The sequence below is a fragment of the Vipera berus genome, assembly GCF_964194415.1.
Source record: "Vipera berus genome assembly, chromosome: 3".
In the NCBI taxonomy this organism is placed as follows: Eukaryota; Metazoa; Chordata; class Lepidosauria; order Squamata; family Viperidae; genus Vipera; species Vipera berus.
Genome location: NC_138204.1, coordinates 102,526,468 through 102,550,985, shown reverse-complemented (window position 1 = coordinate 102,550,985; position 24,518 = coordinate 102,526,468).

The following is a 24,518-nucleotide window of genomic DNA, read 5'->3' as shown; positions in this document are numbered from 1 at the left end:
TAGAATGCGGCTGCACGGGTAGTGATGGGAGCACCCCGATACTCCCATATTACACCCCTCCTGCATGAGCTGCATTGGTTACCGGTTGCCCTCTGGGTGAGATTTAAGGTGCTGGTACTTACCTTTAAAGCCCTACATGGCTTAGGACCGGGATACTTGCAGGATCATCTGCTGCCAGAAACGAATTCCCATCGCCCAGTACGCTCACACAGAGAAGGCCTCCTCAGGGTACTGTCGGCTAAACAATGTCGGCTGGCGACCCCCAGGGGGAGGGCCTTCTCTGTGGGAGCGCCAGCCCTGTGGAACCAGCTCCCCCATGAGCTTCGGATGGCCCAAGATCTCCGGTCCTTTTGCCGCGGCCTCAAAACACTCCTTTTCCACCTGGCTGACCTGGACACACAGGGATTTTAATTATGCTTTTAATTTTTAACTCTAACTTTTAATTTATTTTAATTTTAATTTTAATTTATTGTACAGAGGCCTTTAATTTTAATTTTTATCTTAACTTCTGTATTTATTATATGTTACTGTTGTTAGCCGCCCTGAGTCCTTCGGGAGATAGGGCAGCATATAAGTCCCAATAATAAATAAAATAAATAAATAAACTTATGTTTTCTTGTCTTAACTCATCTAATGATTTAAGTTGCCAATTATTCCCTTCCAATCTAAGTAATTCCTTATAGGAAAACATATCCAAACTCCCTCCCATAGATACGCCTTCTATTGCGTGTCCGGGAATTCCCCAAATTGGTATTTTATAATTTAACTTATAATAATACTTTTTCCAGACACGCAGCAAGGCACTTCTAAGAATATGAGATTTAAGAGCCTTATCTACCTTTTTATCATAAAGCAAATATGCATGCCATCCATAAACCAAATCCCAACCCTCAAGGTGAAGTATTCTTTCATTAGTTAAATTAAGCCAATCGCTAACCCATTTCATGACCACCGCATCATAATACAATTTCAAGTTAGGCGCCTTGAGTCCCCCTCTTTCCCTAGCAACCTGGATAATCTTAAATTTAACTCTTGGTTTCTTCCCCGCCCAGATAAATTTATTAATACCCTTCTGCCATTCATCAAGGTTGGCATCCTTTTTCAATATAGGTATCATTTGAAACAAAAAAAGAAACTTCGGCAGAACATTCATTTTAACAGCTGTGATTCTTCCCAATAGAGATAATTGTAATTTTTTCCAATTATTTAAATCCTTTTGTATCTTCAACCATAGTGTTTCATAGTTATTCTTATATAATTTTGCATTTGAAGCTGCAATATACACTCCCAAATACTTAATCTTTTTTACTATTTCAAAACCTGTTAGTTTAATTAACATTTCCCTTTCACTCATAGACATATTCTTAGACAGTATCTTAGTCTTATTACTATTTACCTTAAACCCTGAAACCTTACCATACTGAGTTATAATTTCCATCAAATCTATAACCGATTGTATCGGTTGAGATAATGTCACAACCAAGTCATCAGCAAAAGCTCTAAATCTATAATCATTCTGTTTTATTTTAATTCCTTTTATCATAGAGGACTGTCAAATTTTAATTAATAAAATCTCTAACGTTAATACAAACAACAATGGTGATAGGGGGCATCCCTGTCTTGTACCTTTTTCAATTTTAAACGTCTCTGTTAACCCCCCATTAATTATAATTTGTGCAGTTTGTTGTTGATATATAGCTTTAATAGAATGTAAGAATCCTTCTCCAAAATTCATTTCCTCAACAACTCTAAATAAAAATTGCCAATTCAATTGATCAAAAGCTTTTTCTGCATCCAAAAATATCAATGCTGCAGGGACTTGGTTGTTCTTATCCAAATATTCAAGCAAATTTACAATTTGTCTTACATTATATTTCATATACCTTCCAGATATAAATCCCGATTGATCACTATGAATCATTTGCTTTAAAACCTGCATTAATCTATTAGCCAATACTTTGGCAAACATCTTATAATCTGTATTCAAAAGTGATATAGGTCTATAATTTTTAGGTTGAGTAAGGTCTTGATCCTCCTTTGCAATCAATGATACAAAGGCTGTCCTCCAAGATGGAGGAACTGCTCCTCCAGTCTGAATTTCATTAAACAACATCTTTAAAGGTTCAATCATTTCAACCAACAACATTTTATAATAAATTGCTGTTAATCCATCTGTTCCCGGGGCTTTGCCCACTTTCAACTGTTTAATAGCTAAAGAGATTTCCTCTGATGTTATTAACCGGTTCATCTCAAGTTGTTGTTTTTTTGAAAGTCTAGGAAAATGTGCTTCCTGTAAATATTTGTTGTTGTTAGCTGCGAAGTCGTGTCCGACCCATCGCGACCCTATGGACAACATTCCTCCAGGCCTTCCTGTCCTCTACCATCTTCTGGAGTCCATTTAAGCTCACGCCTACTGCTTCAGTGACTCCATCCAGCCACCTCATTCTCTGTCGTCCCGTTCTTCTATTGCCCTCGATCTTTCCCAGCATTAGGCTCTTCTCCAGTGAGTCCTTCCTTCTCATTAGGTGGCCAAAGTATTTGAGTTTTAGCTTCAGGATCTGGCCTTCTAAAGAGCAGTCAGGATTGATCTCCTCTAGGACTGACCGGTTTGATCGCCTTGCAGTCCAAGGGACTCGCAGGAGTCTTCTCCAGCACCATAGTTCAAAGGCCTCAATTCTTTGGCGCTCAGCCTTTCTTATGGTCCAACTTTCACTGCCATACATTGCAACTGGGAAGACCATAGCCTTGACTATACGCACTTTTGTTGACAGGGTGATGTCTCTGCTTTTTAGTGTGCTGTCTAGATTTGCCATGGCTTTCCTCCCGAGGAGCAAGCGTCTTTTAATTTCTTGGCTACAGTCCCCATCTGCAGTGATCTTGGAGCCCAGGAAAATAAAATCTGTCAATACCTCCATTTCTTCCCCATCTATTTGCCAGGAATTGAGAGGGCCAGATGCCATGATCTTGGTTTTCTTAATGTTGAGTTTCAACCCAAGTTTTGCACTCTCCTTCTTCACCCGCAACAAGAGGCTCTTTAGTTCTTCTTCACTTTCTGCCATTAGAGTGGTATCATCTGCGTATCTTAGGTTGTTGATATTTCTTCCGGCAATCTTAATTCCAACTTTTGATTCATCTAGCCCTGCCTTTCTCATGATGTGCTCTGCATATAAGTTAAATAGGCAGGGCGACAGTATACAGCCTTGCCGGACTCCTTTCCCAATTTTGAACCAATCAGTGGTTCCGTGTCCAGTTCTCACAGTTGCTTCTTGACCCGCATATAGGTTTCTCAAGAGACAAATAAGATGGTCTGGTACTCCCATCTCTTTAAGAACTTGCCACAGTTTGTTATGATCCACACAATCAAAGGCTTTAGCATAGTCAATGAAGCAGAAGTAGATGTTGTTCTGGAACTCCCTAGCTTTCTCCATGATCCAGCGTATGTTGGCAATTTGATCTCTAGTTCCTCTGCCTCTTCGAAATCCTGCCTGTACTTCTGGTAGTTCTCGATCCACATACTGCTGAAGTCTAGCTTGTAGGATTTTAAGCATGACTTTACTAGCATGAGAAATGAGTGCAATGGTGCGATAGTTTGAACATTCTTTGGCACTGCCTTTCTTTGGAATTGGGATGTAAACTGATCTTTTCCAATCCTGTGGCCACTGTTGAGTTTTCCAAATTTGCTGGCAAATTGAGTGTAGCACTTTTACTGCACTGTCTTTTAAGATTTTGAATAGCTCAGCTGGAATACTGTCACCCCCACTAGCTTTGTTGTTGCTCAGCTTTTCTAAGGCCCACTTCACTTCACATTCTAGGATGTCTGGCTCGAGGTCAGTGACCACCTCATTGTGATTATCTGGGATGTTAAGCTCATTCTTGTATAGTTCTTCTGTGTAATTTTGCCACCTCTTCTTAATCTCTTCTGCCTCTGTTAGGTCCCTGCCATTTTGGTACTTTATCATGCCCATTTTTGCATTAAACGTTTCCTTCATCTCTCCAATTTTCTTGAAAAGATCTCTGGTCCTCCCTATTCTATTGTTTTCTTCTATGTCTTTGCACTGTTCATTTAAGAAGGCATTCTTATCTCTTCTAGCTATTCTCTGGAATTCTGCATTCAATTGGGCATATCTATGTTTTTCTCCCTTGCCTTTCGCTTCCCTCCTTTCCTCAGCTATTTGCAAAGCTTCCTCAGACAGCCATGTTGCTTTCTTGCATTTCTTTTTCTTTGGGATGGTTTTGGTTGCTACCTGTTGTACAATGTCGCGAACCTCTGTCCATAGTTCTTCAGGCACTCTGTCTATCAGATCTAATTCCTTAAATCTATTTGTCACCTCTACTGTATATTCAACAGGGATATGATTTAATTCATACCTGAGTGGCCTAGTGCTTTTCCCTACTTTCTTCAGTTTAAGCCTAAACTTTGCAAGGAGAAGCTCATGGTCTGAGCCACAGTCAGCTCCTGGTCTTGTTTTTACTGACTGTATAGAGCTTCTCCATCTTTGGCTGCAGAGCATATAGTCAATCTGATTTCTGTGTTGACCGTCTGGTGATGTCCATGTGTAGAGCCATCTCTTGGGTTGTTGGAAAAGAGTGTTTGCTATGACCATCGTATTCTCTTGACAAAATTCTATCAGCCTGTGCCCTGCTTCATTTTGTACTCCAAGGCCAAACTTGCCTGTTATTCCAGTTATCTTTTGGCTTCCTACTTTAGCATTCCAATCCCCCATGATGATAAGGACATCATTTTTTGGTGTTAGTTCTATAAGGTGCTGTAGGGCTTCATAGAACCGGTCAATTTCATCCTCTTCAGCTCCGGTGGTTGGGGCATAGACTTGGACTACTGTGATATTGAATGGTTTGCCTTGGATTCGAACTGAGATCATTCTGTCATTTTGAGGATTGTATCCCAGTATTGCTTTTCCTACTCTTTTATTGACTATGAAGGCTACTCCATTTCTTCTGAGGGATTCTTGCCCGCAGTAGTATACCTGATGGTCATCTGAATTAAATTCACCCATTCCTGTCCATTTTAGTTCGCTGATACCTAAGATGTCGATGTTCAGTCTTGTCATCTCTTGTTTGACCACGTCCAGCTTTCCTTGATTCATGGATCTTACATTCCAGGTTCCTATGGAGAAAAAATCTTTACAGCATCGGACTTTCCTTTCACCACCAGACACATCCACAGCTGAGCGTCCTTTCGGCTTTGGCCCAGTCGCTTCATTCTTTCTGGCGCTACTAGTACTAGCCCTCTGCTCTTCCCCAGTAGCATATTGGACGCCTTCCGACCTGAGGGACTCATCTTCCAGCGTCATATCGTTTTGCCTTTTGGTACTGTCCATAGGGTTTTCATGGCAAAGATACTGGAGTGGGTTGCCATTTCCTTCTCCAGTGGATCACGTTTTGTCAGAATTCTCGGCTATGACCTGTCCGTCTTGGGTGGCCCTGCACGGCATAGCTCATAGCTTCATTGAATTACGCAAGCCCCTTCGCCACGACAAGGCAGTAATCCATGAAGGGGTGTAAATATTTATCTATATCTAAAACTTGTATGTTTTCTCTAGAATATAATTTCGAGTAAAAATCTAAAAAACTCCTCTTAATCAATTTTTGTTGATAGACTTCTTTTCCTTTATATTCTATTTTATCTATAGTATGTAATTTCTGTTTCTTCCTTAATTGATAAGCCAGCCACCTACCAGGCTTATTAGCATTACAAAAAGCATTATGCCTAGCATAACGCAAATTAGTTGCTACTTGGTCAGCCATTAGCATACTAAATTGTTCTTTCAATAAATGTATCGAGGTCCTTAAATTATTATCCAATGGATTCAAAATAAAATCTTTCTCCTTAGATTTAATCTCTTCCTCAAGACCTTTACGTTTTTGCATTTGCTTATGCCTATAAGCATTATTTATATAAATCAAGACCCTTCTCATGTAAGCTTTACTAGCATCCCAAACCATTCCCATCGATGTACCTTTATGCATATTTATAACAAAAAATTCTTTCAGATGTTCTCTACATTTCTGCAAAAACACCTCATTTGTAAATAGATTTTCATTCAATCTCCAGGATCTTCTATTATCATCTTCAGCAAAGAACTCCAACCAAACAGGACTATGATCCAACAATGTTCTAGGAAAAATCTTAATGTTCTTAACCCTAGAAAGAAGATAAGTAGTAATTAAAATAAAATCAATCCTAGAGAAAGATTTGTGTCTATATGAACAAAAGTAAAATCTCTGTCCTTCATATTCCTTTCCCGCCATACATCTCTTAGCTCCAAATCCTCCTTCAAATCAAAAAAGGCTTTGGGCAATTTCAAATAATTAGAAGGGTTTTTAAAAGATCCCTTCTTATCTTCAAATGAGTCCAAAACTCCATTCCAGTCCCCCATCATAATAACAGATTTGTAATCCCATTCAATTAGTCTTTGATGTAAAAATTAAAAAAACTTTTGCTGTTGTTGATTTGGAGCATATAATCCAATAAGAAGAACTTTCTTTCCTTGTAACATCAGTTCAATACTAACATATCTCCCTTGTTTATCTGATTCAATTAATCTAGCCAAAAAATCTTTTCTTAGATAAATGACCACTCCAGCCTTCTTGTCCGGAGCACAGGCTACAAAATGTGTTCCCAACCAGGAATTAACCAAAAACCTTTGGTCCTTTAATGCAATATGAGTCTCTTGTAAGCAAACAATATCATTTTTATGTTGTTTCAAATAGTAAAATACTTTCTTTCTTTTCTGTGGTGAGTTTAAACCATTAACATTCCATGTCAGGAACTTCACCATCTCTGGTGACCAGGAGCCTTTGGAACATGACCTGAAGATCACCTGTTTCTCTCTTCGGGCGTGCTCCTCCCACAGGCTCTGAAACAGCTGCATCTTGCGTAGTTAAACCAGATACAAGCTTCTGTTTTTGCTCTTTTTCCTTACGCTTGTATGCAGCCCTAGTCATGCTCTGTTCTCTCGGGTCCTCCTTTAACACCAAACTCTGCTCCATAGTCTCAGCCTGCTGCATCTCCTCAAGAGGCAGTGACATTGCCCCTTCACTCAACTGTTTATCTTCTTTTCTTACTTCTGTTCTTTTAACTCGAGGAGATGGTGGTGAGCCTGCTTTAAGGACCTTAGTATAAAAATCTTTTGCTTTTGAAATTGTATTCAACCTATACCTCGTCCCTGCATAATTCACCACAATTCCAATGGGTATTTCCCATCTAAACTGAATTTGTCACTTCTTAAGCTCATCAGACAAAAAGGCAAAGTCTTACCTTTTTCTAAGAATTTTTTGGGGTATCTCCTTTAAAATTATAATATCTTGGCCTGCAATTTGGAATCTTTCCTGGTAAAAAGCTTGGATGATTGCATTTCTAGGTGATCTCCTGGAGAAGTAAATCACTACATCTCTAGGTAAATTTTTCTGTCTAGCAATCCAGGAATTAACCCTAAATGTCTTATCCATCTCTTTAACTAATTCTTCAGGTTCACATTTCAAGACAGGAGCCACTGCCTGTGCCACTTCCCATTCCAAATCTTCTTTAGGATTCTTTCTCAAACCCCTTATACACAATGCAAACTCCATGTCTCTATATTGTGAAATGATAATTTCATCTTCTCTTCTGTCAATTTTAATCTCTGCTCTGTCCAATTTTGGTTCAGCACTGATAATTTTATTTTCCAAATTCTCAACATACTCCATAACTGAATCCACACGAACATCCAGGCGTTCAATGTGTGCAGCCAAGCCCTGAAGTGCAAGCACTATATCCTCCCTCATCTGCTTGTTTTGATTAACAAATTCTTCCTTTGTTTCCTTTATTTCTTGCTGTAATACTTGCGTTGATTGCATCACAACTTGCTGAATGTCTGCCAATGTAAATGCAGGTGGTGGTGGGGAAGGTGGTTGTACTGTAGGTTTCATTGTAGTTTGCCCTGCAGCTTGTGATAAAGGTGAAGAAATGGCACTTTTAGAGATTGTAGGGCCTCCCCCATGCCTTGCAGCCATCTCTTAATTTTCAATTTCCTCTTTCTTCTAGCAGAATCAAAGTTTAAAAAAGGGGTGGGAGAGGGAGAAAAAATGAAAGTTTTTCTCCCAAATTCCTTATCCTTGAATAAAAAAAGACAAACTCTCAAATACACAAAATCAGGTACTGGTTAGAATCAGTTGCAAATTGTATCTCATGCTATGTTGCAAAATGTAGCAACTTTCCAAAACTGTCAGTTCATACAAGAAAGCAACATTCCAGCGCCATTTTTAACTCAGTTTCAATCAGCTTAAAACTTGAAGAAGATAATGAATCTGAGTTAAAGTTAAAATCCAACTTGAAAATTCAAATCCTCCTGTTTCGCTCTGCCTGCTTCTCAGAGAAAAAAATACTCACAGTCCCATCTAAGCAGCAGATGTAGTTGTCACGTCTGGTTCCACTCCCTTATGGAGTGAAAGCATCCTGGGAGCGGAGAGAGCCTGGGCTCCGAGGGAACTCACCCTATCAACCCCCAAACTAATTGAGGAATTGACAGGGGAGCTCTACCTCTACCCAGACAAGTTCGTCTCTCCCTCTTCTCCCGAGGGACAGACTTCGGCGCCTCGGAACAGCTGATTTATGCTGTCTCCTAGCGCTTAACACTTTCCAAGATTGGGTGGCTTCTGAAACGCCGCCATTCGGCGCGGCAGCGCTACCGGAAGTCCAAAACATTTTTGTATTGTGTTGTATTTTATTTGTATAATACAATGTTTAATAAAGTTATTTTAAAAAGGACAGGAAATAAGTGAACCAGTGTCCTTTTGAAGGTGCTAACTGCACTACAGCAAGATGGCTATTGCTTCATCTCCACTGCTTTAAACACACTGGACACTGAAGTTTCCTCACAAGGACCAATAACTTAGCAACCCAATGAGCAAATAGCACAGGATAAGCATATATTTCCAGTGTACTGGTTGCAAAGAATTGTTCTTTATAGGCAATTTGCTGTGAACCTTTGGAGAATTCTATTATTTATAACAGTCTTGCAATTCATTTACATTATATGCACACCTTGGAAATTTTATTCCCATTTGCCCAAAGGGGGGGGGAATTACAGTCAAATATACACCCAGGCACCTTCTGTAAGCTATACATTTTGGATGCACATATACACACTTAAATTGACTGAAGAAATATACCGTATATACTTGAGTATAAGCCGACTCGAGTATAAGCCGAGACCCCCAATTTTACCCCCCAAAACTGGAAAAAGTTATTGACTCGAGTATAAGCCGAGGCTGGGAAATGTAGCAGCTGGAGGCTGGATCCCCCGAAAGACGTCTCTGCTGAGATGAGAGAACGGGGTGGCAAGCCGCCGAGAGAATGGGGCGGTGGAGTGCTCCGCCGAGAGAATGGGGTGGCTTGCTGTTCTCTCGGTGCAGTACGGCAGAGGCTGGATCTCGCGAAAGAAGTCTCCGCTGAGCGAGAGAATGAGGCGTCTCAGCGCCCATTTTCTCGGCGAAGACTTCTTTCGGGGGATGCAGCTTCTGCCGCCCCTTTCTCTCAGCTGCTCAGTGGAACAGCTTGCCACCAGAAATCAAGAGTGCTCCATCACTGGAGGTTTTTAAGAAGAGACTGGACATTCACCTGTCTGAGATGGTATCGGTCAGTGGTGGCGAAACTTTTAGAGACCGAGTGCCCAAACCGCAAGCCAAAACCCACTTGTTTATCACAAAGTGCCAAGGCAGCATCGGCATTCTGGTGCCCTCGGGGGAGGGGACAGGGATGCGCCTCTGAGTGCCGCCTCTGGCACGAAAAAAAAGGGGGAGCAAAAAATGGGCCACCATACCGCAAGGCACAAAAACGCCAACCGCCGCGCCGCAGGGTGCAGATACAAGGCACCGCACCACGTGAGAATGGGGCTGGGCTAGTGAGTATCACGCAGGCACTAGCCCCGCCCCCTTTGCAGCATGTGCCTGCTCGTGGCCCTGTGTGCGCATGCACGCATGTAAAATGCTTCCCCCTCCCTTTTCTTCCAGTCCACCAACCGACAAGGACCTGCTGCTGGCAGCGGTGGTGGCGCACGTGCCAACAGAGAGGGCTCTGAGTGCCACCTCTGGCAGGCGTGCCATAGGTTCACCACCACTGGTATAGGTCCTCCTGCTTGAGCAAGGGGCTGGACTAGAAGACCTCCAAGGTCCCTTCCAGCTCTATTCTATTCTATTCTATTCTATTCTATTCTATTCTATTCTATTCTATTCTATTCTATTCTATTCTATTCTATTCACTTTCTATATTTCTATTCTATTCTATTCTATTCCATTCACTTTCTATATTTCTATTCTATTCTATTCTATTCTATTCTATTCTATTCTATTTTATTCTATTCTATTCACTTTCTATATTTCTATTCTATTCTATTCTATTCTATTCTATTCTATTCTATTCTATTCTATTCTATTCTATTCTATTCTATTCTATTCTATTCTATTCTATTCTATTCCATTCACTTTCTATATTTCTATTCTATTCTATTCTATTCTATTCTATTCTATTCTATTCTATTCTATTCTATTCTATTCTATTCTATTCTATTCTATTCACTTTCTATATTTCTATTCTATTCTATTCTATTCTGTTCTGTTCTGTTCTGTTCTACGTTCTGTTCCATTCCATTCCATATTTTCTATTCCATTCTGTTCCACTGTCAGAGCCCATCGGAGGCAACCCAGTCAGCCCAAACAGGAGTTACACTAAGGCTACGCAGCCTCTCCACTCAACCTGAACCCCTCCTTACCTTTCCTTTTATCTGCATCCTATTTTTAACTGCCGGCTCTGCCCTGCCCTATTTTGTCCTTGAGCACTCGTGAGCTCATCAAGAACAGAAGGTAACCGTGGGGGGAAAGGCAGGGCAAGATCTGCAAGATCCCCATTTGCATTTGACTTTGCCATCCCATCTGGTTCAAGATAACACACCACACACACACACACACACACACACACAGAGAGAGAGAGAGAGAGAGAGAGAGAGAGATGCACACCTCAGCAAAAAAGAAAGAAAGAAAAAGAAGTAGTAGAAGAGGCAGAGAGCCCCTGTGGGTAGGAGTGAGGATGGGGAGAAACAGCAAGAAGACCGGGTGGGGTGGGGTGGGTTAATCACTAAACCTTCCAGTGTTTAACCAAAGCAGCTTTTGCATTTGCCTCCGTTTCCCTGCTGAGTAAAGCCAGACAGGAGGAGAGCAGTTACACACAAAGAACTGGGTTACAAATAAAGGTAACGGCAAAGAAAGGCTGTGTTAGAACCCTTGAAATGACAGGCGATCCCACATGGTGAAAAGAAGCGCATCCCAGGAACCCTAAAAAAGGAAGCCCGGCCAGCAAAAGAGCCTGGGGATCCGAACAAAAGGCGGCGGTCCCTGCAGTTGAACTAAGAATGAAAACGATGGGAAGTGGCTGCTTCTTTAAAAGCTCTCTTCTCTCAGGGATGCCCGAGATAGTGAATTGCAAGCAGAAATGAATTTCTCCTTCCGTTTCTGATCCGCGCAAACACCCAAGCGTGAACGCCGTCACCTGATAGCTTGGGTGCCTGTTCAATTCGTTAGAGAGAGAGAGAGAGAGAGAGAGAGAGAGAGAGAGAGAGAGAGAGAGGATGAGGATGAGGAAGAGGAAGAGGATGAGGATGAACGAATTTTGCAGCGCGTTTGCTTTCAGCTTTCAACGAAGAAGGGAATGTTCTCCACTTCTCGCCTCAACTTTTTCTTTCCTCAGGAACCAGAGGCAAGGGCTTTCTGTTTGTTTGTTTGTTTGTTTTACCACGAGTTGACAGTTGGGCAGAAACCAGAGGGGGAAAAAAAAGAGTTTCGGGCTTCGTGGGAACCGAGGAAGCAAAACAAGATGCAAAGTCTAAAATCTATAGGCTCATAAACCACCCCGGTTTCTTGAAACAAACCGGGATTTCTCTACCCCAACCTTGAAACCATGGATCGAGTGAATCTCTTTACTGAAGAATGTGATGAACGGGAGAAGGTGAGTCTTCGCCGAGAAAATCTCAGCGCCCATTTTCTCGGCGAAGACTTCTTTCGGGGGATGCAGCTTCTGCTGCCCCTTTCTCTCAGCTGCCCAGCTGAGAGAAGGGGCTGACAGAGGCTGGATCCCCCAAAACAAGTCTCCGCTGAGACGAGAGAACAAGGCGTTTCTCTCTCCCCCCCCCGGCTTTTGCCGCTTTTGTGTGTGCGTGTGTGTGTGTGTGTGTGGCCCATCTGCAAAGCTGCCGAGGAAGGAGAAGCGGTATACTGGTTGGGTGGGGGAGCGGCAAAAGCGGGGGGGGCAGAGAGAAACGGCTCCGCCTTTGGTTCCCCCTCCTAAAGCACAGGGGCGCTAGAGAAAGTTTGGAGTTGGGTAAGGAAGCGCAAAATTCAGGAAGGAAAGTGGGGCGGCGGGCGAACGGGAGACCTGCTGACGTTTGGGGAGGTGCGCGCCGGGGAAAAGGCCGGGAGAGGAGGGGGTCCGGGCTGGGGGGGGAGGGATGGGGTGGGGGAGAAGGAGGCTTCCCAGGCTGGGGGGGGGAAAGCAGAAGCGAGGGATCACGACTCCTCCCGCTTGGCTGCTGCCGCCGCCTCCTCCTCCTCCGACGCTGCCACTGCCTCCTCCACCCAACCAGTATCCCGCTTCTCCTTCCTCGGCAGCTTTGCAGATGGGACACACACACACACACACACACACACACACACACACACACACACAAACAAAAGCAGAGAGTTCCCCTTCCCCCTTGTACAGGAATGAAAGGCCCCCCGAAGGAAGCCCAGCCTCTTCACCGCACCGATCCGCTGAGGAGGAAAAAAGCTTATTTCTATTGCCACGTGCAAACTAAATTAAAACAACTTGGGAAGCTCGCCCGTGGGCTGCATTTAGAAGGATTTGGGGGCTTTTGTGATTTGCTTCGCCTACAAGTGCCTTAACCACGACTAGCCCATGGCTCCAATTCAACAAAAAACGCTCTCTCGGTGCCTTCCAGATGCGCGAAGATCACCCTGACTACAACCAGCCTGGGATTTGGAAAGGCTTCCCAGGTTATTGGGACAGACTGGCTTGAATACTTGGGGTAACATTTTTCAGGAGGAGGATCCTTATGTCCACCCCGATAGGGCATCTTCCCCTCACAAATCTTCCCTTCCCTTCCCTTCCAAGCGGGAGCCCCGCAGCAAATGACCAGCGTTTGGACAGCGTGTGAATGGGCGAGCGTCGCCGTCCCCAAACAACGCAATTCCTTGCAGCGATGCGGACAAGAGGGAAAGGAAGCCCAGCGGCCAGACTGCACTCCCGCCCTGCCTCCCCAAGGGCTCGCGCGCGTCCTAATGGCTTGCGCGCGGCCTCTCGCGAGGTTGCTGCCCCTCGTGAGCCCGCTGGCTGACGCTGGCTCCGTCTCTCTCTCTCTCTCTTCCTTCCTCCCTCCCTCGGTTTCCCCCTCCCCCTTTTCCGGCTCAGCCCCACGTCACCAGGAGACCAAAACGGGGACATCATGGCAGAGCGGAGGAGACACAGGAAGCGGATCCAGGTACCGGGCTGGCTTATCTCCTCCCTCTTTTCGCAACCGCTCTGCGGGATGAGTTTCCCTTTTCCTTCTGGCTCACCCCCCCTCCCCCGCCCGGTCACCCTTCCCTCCCTCCTCCCCCTCCGCCTCCTCCGAGGCCGCCGGCAGTCAGCATCTCTCCTACCGTTTTTGCGGCTTTTCCGTCGCCCCCGCCGCCACTCCCCCTTCCCCACGGAGCAAGCCGCATCCAGCGCCTTCTTCCTCTGGAGGGAAGCACCGAAGCCTCGGCCGCGCGCAAGTCCTCCTTTTTTTTGTTCACTGGAGTATAAGCCGAAGTGGATTTTTTCAGCCCAAAAAGTGGGCTGAAAAATTCGGCTTATACTCAAGTATATACGGTAATTATCACCAAACTAAATTGATGGGATTTACAATAGTAATATTAAATATTACTGTATTATATAATATATGGTGAGGAATAATGCTATTTTATTAATTTCTAGGGTGCCCAACTCCAAAACAAGTTTGAACAGTTTCACTAGATAAAAAAATGACTATATAAAAAATAACAGCATTATGTTTAGATATTGGGTTGTAAATAATATTATGAATACAATTTTGAGTTAGCAAATGAGATTTATTTAATTAAATTTATGTTGAATTATGTTGAAAAGTTCTGTTCAACTCTAATCAGACTTATAATTTGTTGTCTCCTTTTTGTTGCTTCCTGGATAGTTTGGCTAATGGCTGGCAATCATGGGAGATGTAATTAGAAATTCTATATCATATAAATTTGCTTACTCCCACTTTATACAAACAGCCTCTAATGTAAAAAAACAACAACACAGAGATACATATGCTTGTGCTTGGAAAATTGGATGTCAGAGACCAACAAAATATAAAAACCCCTGTTTCATGCTGTTCTTGTTTGATTTTCAGTTTCAGAGTAGTCTATTCACAGACTTTTATCAGCTGATGCTAGCACTGTAGCCAGTGATGGGATTCAAATATGTGAACAACCACTTCTCGTTTGGATGCCACTTCAGGAAATCCATTCTGGGCCTGGGGAACAAAATATTAGCTACTGGTTCATGCCTCCTAATAGCATTATGCTGATGTTAAAAGATATATTAAATTTTCTGTCACATCCAGCATTATCACTGCAAAATGGTGCTGTATATTGTTATCAGGTTCTTGGAAGCTGTGGTTCTTTTGATCTTAGTTATTCTTTGCAGATTTATTAAATAACCTCAGAGTCCCCTCCCAAAAAAGTGAAAGCACATCAAAGGCAGTTGTTTTTCTGTAGATTAATTTAGAATCATGACAGCCAGTCTACAACTCTAATGATCCTACATCATGCTAACATATGCTTATTATTAAAGGGCTACTGAAACCTGGGGGGTGAGGAGTGAATTGCTTTCTTATCTAACATATACCAATTGTTTCCAGTAAGTACAAAATTTTGTGCCAAGGATATTTTAAAAGTCCATAATGACAGAGAGGATAATAATTTATGAGTTTATAAATTTATAAAGGAAGGTAGCTCATGTTGAGAAAAGATCTATCTTGACTATGCTAATTTTCCCCATTACTGGGAATGAAAAAGAGTAACATAAATCAAAATCAAAATCATCTCAAGTGGAAAGAAAACTTTTATGGAGAGAATGCTGAGGACTAAATAGTAATGTTTTATGAAAAACCGTGTTAAAACAGTGATAAACAAAAGTAAAAATACCGACTTAAACTCAAACAATAGGCTGATGCCTGGCCTGATTAATGTATTGCCATTGGACTAAAAAAAAATGCTTTGCCAAAACTTAATATGCTTCACGATACAAAAGTAACAATGCTTCTAGACTCTCAACATGTTTTATCATACAAAGGCAACAATGCTTTTGTACCATAAAGCGTGTTGAGACTATAAAAAGAGTGCAGAAAAGAACAAAGATGATTAGGTGGCTGGAAGATAAAATATATCAAGAATGGTTGCAGAAATTGGGTATGTCTAGTCTAGTAAAAAGAAGGAATAGGGACAACCTGAGAGCAATGTTCCAATATTTGAGGAGCTACCTCAAAAAGAGGGGAGAGGGTCAATCTATTTTCCAAAGCACAAGAAGGCAAGACAAAAAGCAATAGATAGAAACTAATCAAGCAGAGAAACAGCCTAGAACTAAGGAGAAATTTCCTAACAATTAGAACAGTTAATCAGTGGAGTAGCTTGCCTCCAAAAGTTGTGACTGCTCCAACACTGGAGGTTTTTAAGAAGAGACTGGACAACCATTTTTCTGAAATGATATAGGGTTTCCTGCTTGAGCAGGTAGTTGTACTAGAAGAATTCCAAGGTCAGTTCCTACTCTGTTATTCTGCCACATTTTGTTGTTGTTGTTGTTGTTAAAGCAACATTTTGAGGTGGATGTGGAAGGTTCTGTTCATCAGTACAACTCCTGTAATCCTAGAATTCATTTAAGCAGAAGCACATAACTAATCATAAACTATGATGAACTATCGATGGAATTGTGATTATAAATTTCATGTTTTCTAGTTGGAATTTAAGAGGGCAATCTCCTTGCAGCAATCATAGTTTTTTTTAAAGGGGGAGGGGAATGGAGTTCTTTTTCCCCCAAAATCTTCCTATACTCTTCAGCAATATAAAATGGCTCAAAATAATTAATAGTCTCAGCTTAAATGCTATGCAGTGGTGGGATTCAATATGTGAACAACCAGTTCTTTGTGTGGATGCTGCTTCCGGAAGTCCATTTTAGGATGGGCAATTAACTACCAGTTCTGCCGTAGTGGTGTGAACTGGCTGAATCCCACCACTGATGCTATGAAAATGATGCAGTAGGCATCATAACCACTGTCTTTATTTTGGCATAAATTATGCAACTAAGTATATTTGCGAATGACCTTTCATTAGGAAGAATGAGATTTTTGCTGCCTGTTTGGAGTTATATGAAGAGAGAAGAGTAGAGATGAATGGAGTTTTTGAAAAAGCATTTACAACAAAACTCAATAAAGATAATTGTTATTAATTAAATATATAATAAGTCAGTTGTAATCATAAATTTCACATACATTTTCTTTGGGTCTGTTGAAATATTTATTCATGTTTACAAAAAACCCAAAGGATTAAGTTACTTATAATTCAGGCAGCCAGGTTTATGAAATGAGTTAGCAGTAGAAAAAGACTAATCTTATCCCAGTCTTAGGTCAAAGGCTGCAATCCAAATTCTATCAGGTGATCTTAATAAAATTGTTTGATAAACCTAATTTATGCTTAGTTTAAACTGAGTCTAATTATTTTTCTCATCAGCATTAAGCCTGCTTTCATACTACTACAACAATTGCAGATGTCACTTCATCTGCATGCACTTTAAGGATGTTTGTACATGTTGAAGCAGTTTAATGAGGATTTAATGCATTCCAGAGAATGGAGTTTGGAGATTTCAAAAGCTCAGCTGTCACAAGTACTATATTTTATTGATATTGAATTAAGAGCAACTCTCAGCAGTATCCAAATACTTCTAGTTGCACATAAAATGCTTCTTATGATGTATGTTGTTTGTTTCTTAAAAGGACATCTGAGCAGCATAAATTTGTAATCTTACTATTTTTCCCCACTGACTTTTTAAAATATAATTCGGACAGGCAAAATCCTCATATGACCTTTGAACCTTTTTTTTAGACAGAATGGAATGCAGATAGATATGCTTGCCATCTTCTGCAGAGATAGCACACCTACTATTGATTGTACACTGTTCTAAGATAGGAGAAGGGATGTCAAGGTAAAGACCCTTAACTTCAATACATCTTCTCAGGGAAAACAAAGCACTACAAGGTATTAAATTAAGCAATTATCCCCTGCTCAAATATGCTTTTCCAGGAAAACTAAAGTGTCAGTTCAATCATAAAACATTTAGAAGACCCAAGAATTTTGATAGGTTGGGAAAACATAGAAAGAGACAAAAATAGATTCTGGCAACCAGAAAAAGTCAAATAAAATCCATAACAATTTTCTAGAAGGAAAGTATATTCATGAAATATTGCTTCTATTTCTTCAAAATCCCTGTGCTTTTTGTAGTCCATTACCTCATAAGTATGCCTTAATTGCCCCTCTGACCTCACTAGATTAAGAATGTGCTACATTCAATCTGCTCTGTATCCAATCACATAAAAATTCTAATTTACATAAATCTATACAGATGGATTGCAACCCTCCCTTTATTTGATGTCAAATAAGCCATCAAATGAACAGATTATTTTTTAGGCTAGCTAGCATGTTAAATGAACTGCTAACTATACAGTATATCTAAGCTGAATTCAACAATATATTGAAAGAAGGTATACAAGGGCATCAGGATAAAATCAACTGATAATGCAACCCACAATTAAGATAGAATTTCCAAAATAATTCTTGAGAATAAAGAAGTTCTACAGAGTTAGCTGCAAGATACTTGACATTCTATAAAACATGTTAATCCATAACATTTATGTATAAGGGACTAATCAAGTGGAGAGTCATTTTCCTTAGTCCCCATAGTGGTACAGCTGATATTGGGATGGCCATGAAATCAACTCTTGATGTTGGGGATGAAGAACTTTCACATTTCCTTGATAAGAAACTAGAAGTAGAAACATGGCTTGATATTGAGAAAAAATATGGCTGCTGGACAACTCTGTGCCACATATAAATAATATAAAAAGAAACAAAGTAATGGGATGGGAGGAAGGACAAAACAGAATAGAGGAAAAAAGATACAGTTGACTAGTGTGCAAAAAGTTCTGCCAAAATTAATCAAACAAAAAAGAGTAGGAAGTCAATTACTTAAGAGTAAAATACTTACATTGTCCATACGTTAGAAGATGTGATTGGGATTCAAAATCTTTATTGATCTGTTACAGCAGATCAAATACTCTGACAGGAATACAAAAAATAAGCATGGTAATCCCTAAGTGTTGCAACTTACTAAACAAAACCCAACTGAATCATTTTAGGGATTCCACTTTTCTCTTCTTTATGGTCAACATGGTAAAGGAAAAAAAATAAAGGTTATTCTTTTATAAATTGTATAAAATGTAACACCAATGAATTGTATCAAATGTAACACTAAGATGTGGGGCTATCTATTTCCTGCTCAGACAGAGAACTCACAAATGGTAATCAACAAAGTTCTTTTGAAATGTTAAAAAGCTTCCGAGAGACAGGAACATCGGCCCAAAGTAGAAATTACAACCAAGGTGGAAATTACAAGGAAATGCGATAAGATCTAGATAAGATCATAACAGATAGTTGGAAATGGTCAGAAGGACCCCTTTAGAAATAGGAAACAACATCAAAGAATGACTTAAGCTTCTTAGGAATGGTGTGTATTGTGAAAGAGTATAAAATGCCTACTTTGAAACTTGCTCAGCGCGCTCTTTGAACCCAATCCAAATTGGGAAGGGTCTAAGAGGCTGCGTTTGCAAACACTTATTTTTTATTATTTTCAATTTTCTTTTCAATAATTTTTTGCCTTTGTTAACCAGACTTGTCTTTGAGTTGTGAGTATCAAATTTTGGGCTTTTAAATCTCACAATCTTGGCACCCAACATGGGGCTTGAAAGAGCCTCTAGGGGGAGCTGTTCTCTGTAAAGTCCAGGGGCGTGCCTGTTGATTTCAACTGCCTGGAGTTGTCTGAGATCTAGCTTCCCATTGCAGGCTCCAAGCCAAACTAAATTAACAAATTGACAATTCTGGTCTACAAAATCAAGGAATAGGAAAAAAAGAAGAGTCAACAACTGAGACCCAGGACCAGGTAACCCAGTGCACTGGCCCAGGTAAGAAACTTTTGCCCCGAAGGAGGGAAACAGGCAATTGTACCTGGGTGGTCAGGAGAGCGATTGTGGGAGGTTTCTGCGATAATGGCTGTGTGAGTGTGATGGGCTGTGTTCAGGGAACACTGGTAAGTCCAAAGAAAGTGTGGACCTGAAAGGTTGCATTTCCTTAACCCGCAAGGTGAAAGGACAGCCTGAAGGGAAGCAAACTGGTGTTGAAAATTTTGAGTGGCCATAAAATTGAGAACCTCAGGGAACCATAATCAGGGAAACTCTCAAGAAGATGGGCAATTGTTGTAGTTGTACACCTAAAGAAAAAAAAAACATAAAATTAACTAATCAAGATATAGAAATTCCTTCTGATAGTCCATTAGGACAATTACTAAGTCAGTGGGATGATGAAAATTTGGAAGCATGGACTTGTAAGATAACAAAAAGCAGAATGATAACTTTGTGTTTAAAGAAATGGCCTCATTATGTAATTAGTCCACCTGATTATCATTGGGACTGGTTGGGAGAGCCAAATAAATATTGGATAGGAAAATTAGAGCAATATATTTTTAAAAGACCTACCCTAAGCAGTGAAATACCATATGCAAAGCCATGGTATTTTGTGAATTGGGAAGGACCAGTACCACCAGAGGAAGATAAGATTTTTAAATTGAAGGAGAAAAGACCGGGATGGGATCCTTTAGAATGCCTCCCTTCCTCACCTCCTCCTCTTGCTCCCCCTCCACAAGTAATACCAAATGCTCCAGCCTTAGAGGATGATCAAGGAGCAGTAGGGGGAGTTGAAGAACAACCTATAGCCAAAAGAACACGAAAGAGATAGATAGATAGATAGAGAGAGAGAGAGAGAGAGAGGGAGGGAGGGAGAGAGAGAGAGAGAGAGAGAGGATGAAAAAGAAGAAAAATTATATCCTTTGCAGCAAGTCCCTCAGGGCATAAGTGCACAGGGACAGCCAGTAATGGGTTATGTAGCAGTAAATATCACAGCTACTGAATTGAGGGAATTTAAGCAAAGAATAAAGAAGGTTCAAGAGGAACCCCAAACAGTAGCTGAGGAGTTCTCTGCCTTTTTAGGTCCCCATACATACACATGGGATGGACTCCAGTATTCTCTGGCTTTTCTATTTACCCCGGAAGAGAGGGATCTAATCCGAAATGCTGCTATGGCATATTGGAAAGACCATCATTCTGGGGCAAATGATCCAACTCCTGAGGAAAGGTTTCCATTACAAAGACCAGATTTGGATAATAACAATCCCACCCATAGGCAGCAAATGGATGATTTAAAACAAATAACTATAGAGGACATTCGGAACTGTGTGCCCCAAAGCAAAAATATCAGTAAAGCTTTTAATGTAAAACAGAAGAAGGAAAAGTCACCGGGGGAATACTTAGAGAGACTTAGAGACCAGATGAGGAAATACAGGAATGAAAAAAGAAAGCGAAGGTTTTAGACAATTATTAAAGAGTCAGTTTGTGATAGGAGCATATGGAGATTTACAGAGAAAAATACAGAAGATGGAAGGATGGGGAGAAAAGAGTATAATGGATTTGTTAGCAGAGGCTCAGAAAGTATTTGTGAATCGTGATATACAAGAGCAAAGAGAGGATAAGAAAGTGTTATTGTCAGCAGTAGGACAAATGATGGATAAAAAGTTAGGAGATAAGAGGGGACAGAGAAGAGAATTTGGGAATCAAGAGAGAGGAAGAGGAAAAGGCAGGAGAACGATGGGATTGGGTAGCAATAACCAGTGTTTCAGTTGTGGAAAGGAAGGGCATTTCGCAAGAAATTGCCCACAGCAAATGAGAGAAAGGGAAAGAGAGCAGCAAGTATATAGGCTAATGGATGAGGATGAAGAATAGGGGGGTGAGGGGCCCTTGATATTAAGGTTCCACCAAGAGCCCTTGATAAAAATACAAGTGGGACCCGAAAAACAGGAATTAGTGTTTCTAATAGACACCGGGGCTTCTAGGACATCTCTGACAAATATACCCCAAGGCTGCCATTTAATTAATAGTACAATAAGAATTTCGGGGGTAGCCGGACGATCTTTTGAAGTTCCTCAAATAGAAGAAATAACTCTTAAATGGAAAAACTATGAAACTAAGATTCAACCATTATATGTCCCAGTGGCTGGAATAAATTTGTTAGGAAGGGACGTACTCAAATGCTGGGAGTGGGGAATACAAATACTTAGGGAACAGATGTTAATATTGACTGAACAAAATGAGGAAGAAATAACTCCAATAGTCTGGGCCACAAAGGGAAACCAGGGAGGATTGCAAGTAACTCCTATAAAGATTACTTTTAAAAACACAGAGCCCATAAGGCAGAAGCAATATGAGATTAGTTTAGAAGGAAGAAGAGGGTTAAAACCAGTAATAGAAGAATTAATACAAGTCGGATTGTTGGAACCAGCCATGTCTCCATATAATTCTCCTATCTTAGCAGTTCAAAAACCTGATGGGAATTACCGCTTAGTGGAGGATTTGAGAAAAATCAATAAGATAATTGTATCTCGACACCCTGTAGTCGCTAATCCCTACACATTATTGAGTAGAATCCCTCCAGAGCATCAATTGTTTAGTGTAATTGATTTAAAGGATGCTTTTGGGGCTTGTCCACTCGATCCTGAATCTCGGGATGTGTTTGCATTTGAGTGGGAAGATCCAGATACAGGAAGAAAAAGCCAACTCAGATGGACAGTATTGCCTCAAGGGTATACTGAAAGTCCTAACTTATTCGGCCAAATCCTAGAACAAATTCTGGAAAAATTTGAAAAACATCCAAAATTATCTTTGATACAATATGTGGATGACTTATTGCTCTCAGGGGAAAAGAAACAGGATGTAGAGAAAGGAACTAACGACTTGTTAAATTATTTAGCATCTCAAGGGCTGAAAGTATCTAAAAACAAACTCCAGTATGTAGAAAGGGCAGTGAAATATTTAGGGCACTTGATAAGTAAAGGCAGCAAAAAAATTACTCCCTCTAGAATAGAAGGAATAATAAGACAACCACTGCCAAAGGATAAAAAAGACCTTAGGAAATTTTTGGGATTAGTAGGATATTGTAGACAATGGATTGTAAATTATGCAGAAACAACTAAACCATTGTACTCAAAACTGATAGATTCTGAACCATGGGTAGTCAAATGGTCGGAGGAAGAGAAAGGGAAATTCCAGGAACTAAAGGAGAAATTAGAAAAGGCACCTGTCCTATCATTACCAGACTTAGAAAAAACATTTCATCTTTTTGTCACTGTAGAGAATGGAGTAGCCAAAGGGGTTCTAGCCCAGAAATGGGGAGGACTGAAGAAACCTGTAGCATTTTTATCAAAACTGATGGATCCAGTAATAAAATGGTGGCCGTTCTGTGTACAAGCAATTGCGGCTACTGCCTTGCTAGTTCAAGAAAGCAGGAAGATAGGTTTTGGAGGGGCAATTGTAGTGAGTAGTCCACACCAAGTAAGGAATATTATGAACAGCAAGCCCAAAAGTGGATGAAAAATTCTAGGCTAATGAAATATGAAAGCATTTTATTAGAAGATCCAAGTTTAGTGATTGTGACTGAAGCTAATGCAAATCCAGCTCAGTTTCTAAGTGGAGAAAGCGATTCACAAGAACTAGAACATGATTGTCTAGAAGCAATTGACTATCAGACCAAGGTGAGGGATGACCTGAAGGAAAGTCGAATAGGAGGATTAAGGACTTTGTTTATAGATGGAAGCTCCAGGGTAATAGAGGGGGAGCGAAGAAGTGCCTATGCCATAGTTGAAGGGGAAACTTGGGAAACTGTGTTAGCTGAGAGATTACCAAATCAGTGGTCTGCTCAGACTTGTGAATTATATGCATTAAAAATAGCTCTGAAGGAACTGGGAAAGGAAGGTGGTAACATATACACAGATTCTATGTATACTTTTGGAATAGCGCACACTTTTGGAAAAATATGGAAAGAAAGGGGGTTGGTGAATAGTAAGGGGAAGAGATTAGCAAAGGAAGAGTTAGTCAATGACATTTTAAATTTAATAACTATACCTCAGGCATTAGCCATAATACATGTAGAAGCACACCAAAAGGGAGAGAGATTTGAAGTCTATGGCAACAATTTAGCAGATGAAAGAGCCAAAGAAGCAGGACTCATGGAAAAGGAAAAAGTTTTTATAATGGTACCTGAAATAGAAGAACAAAGGGTACCAAAGTTTTCCAAGGAAGAGGAGGAAGAAATGGGAAAAGAGGGGATAGTTCAAAATGCAGATGGGGAGTGGATATTGCCAGATGGGAGAAAGATGTTAAACAAACCTATCATGAGAAATCTGATTGAGAGGTTACATAAAAGGACACACTGGGGGGGGGCACAGGCTTTAATGGATTTGGTACACAGAAAATATGTATGTAAAGGAATATATAGCCTGGCCTTACAAATGGTTAGAAAATGTATGATCTGTCTAAAAACAAATAAAGCAGCACTAAGAAAACAACCAATGGGGGGAAGGGAGTTGGCAATACGACCTTTTCAGAGAATTCAAATTGACTATACTGAATTACCAAAAGCAGGAAAAATAAGATTTTTCTTGTCATAGTGGATCATTTAACTTGATGGGTGGAAGCTTTTCCATGTGTGAATGCAAATGCTAGCACCACAGGCAGTATATTGTTAGAAAACATAATACCCAGGTATGGTCTTCCTGAAGTAATAGATAGTGACCAGGGGATGCATTTTATGGCAAGGGTAGTAAAATTAATTAATGAGGCCGTAGGAATTAAATGGGATTATCACACAGCTTGGCACCCAAGTAGTTCTGGGATTTCTGAACATGCAAATCAAAAATTAAAACAAACTTTGATTAAATTCATGGAGGAAACAAATTTACCCTGGAATAAATGCCTTCCCTTGGCCTTATTAAGGATACGAACACAACCACGTAAAGATATTGGATTGTCATCATTTGAACTCATGTTTGGAGCACCTTATATGGGGAAGGAGGGATTGCCATGAGTTGAACTGAAAGATAAAATAATAAGAGAATATGTACTTGAGCTGTCCAGATGTTTTTCTCTCTTGTGACAGAAAGGCATTCTTGCTCAAACTCCACCCTTGGACTTTGCAGTACACCGATACAAAGCAGGGCAGTGGGTGTTGATAAAAGCCTGGAGAGATGAAAAACTAACTCCAGCTTGGGAAGGACCTTA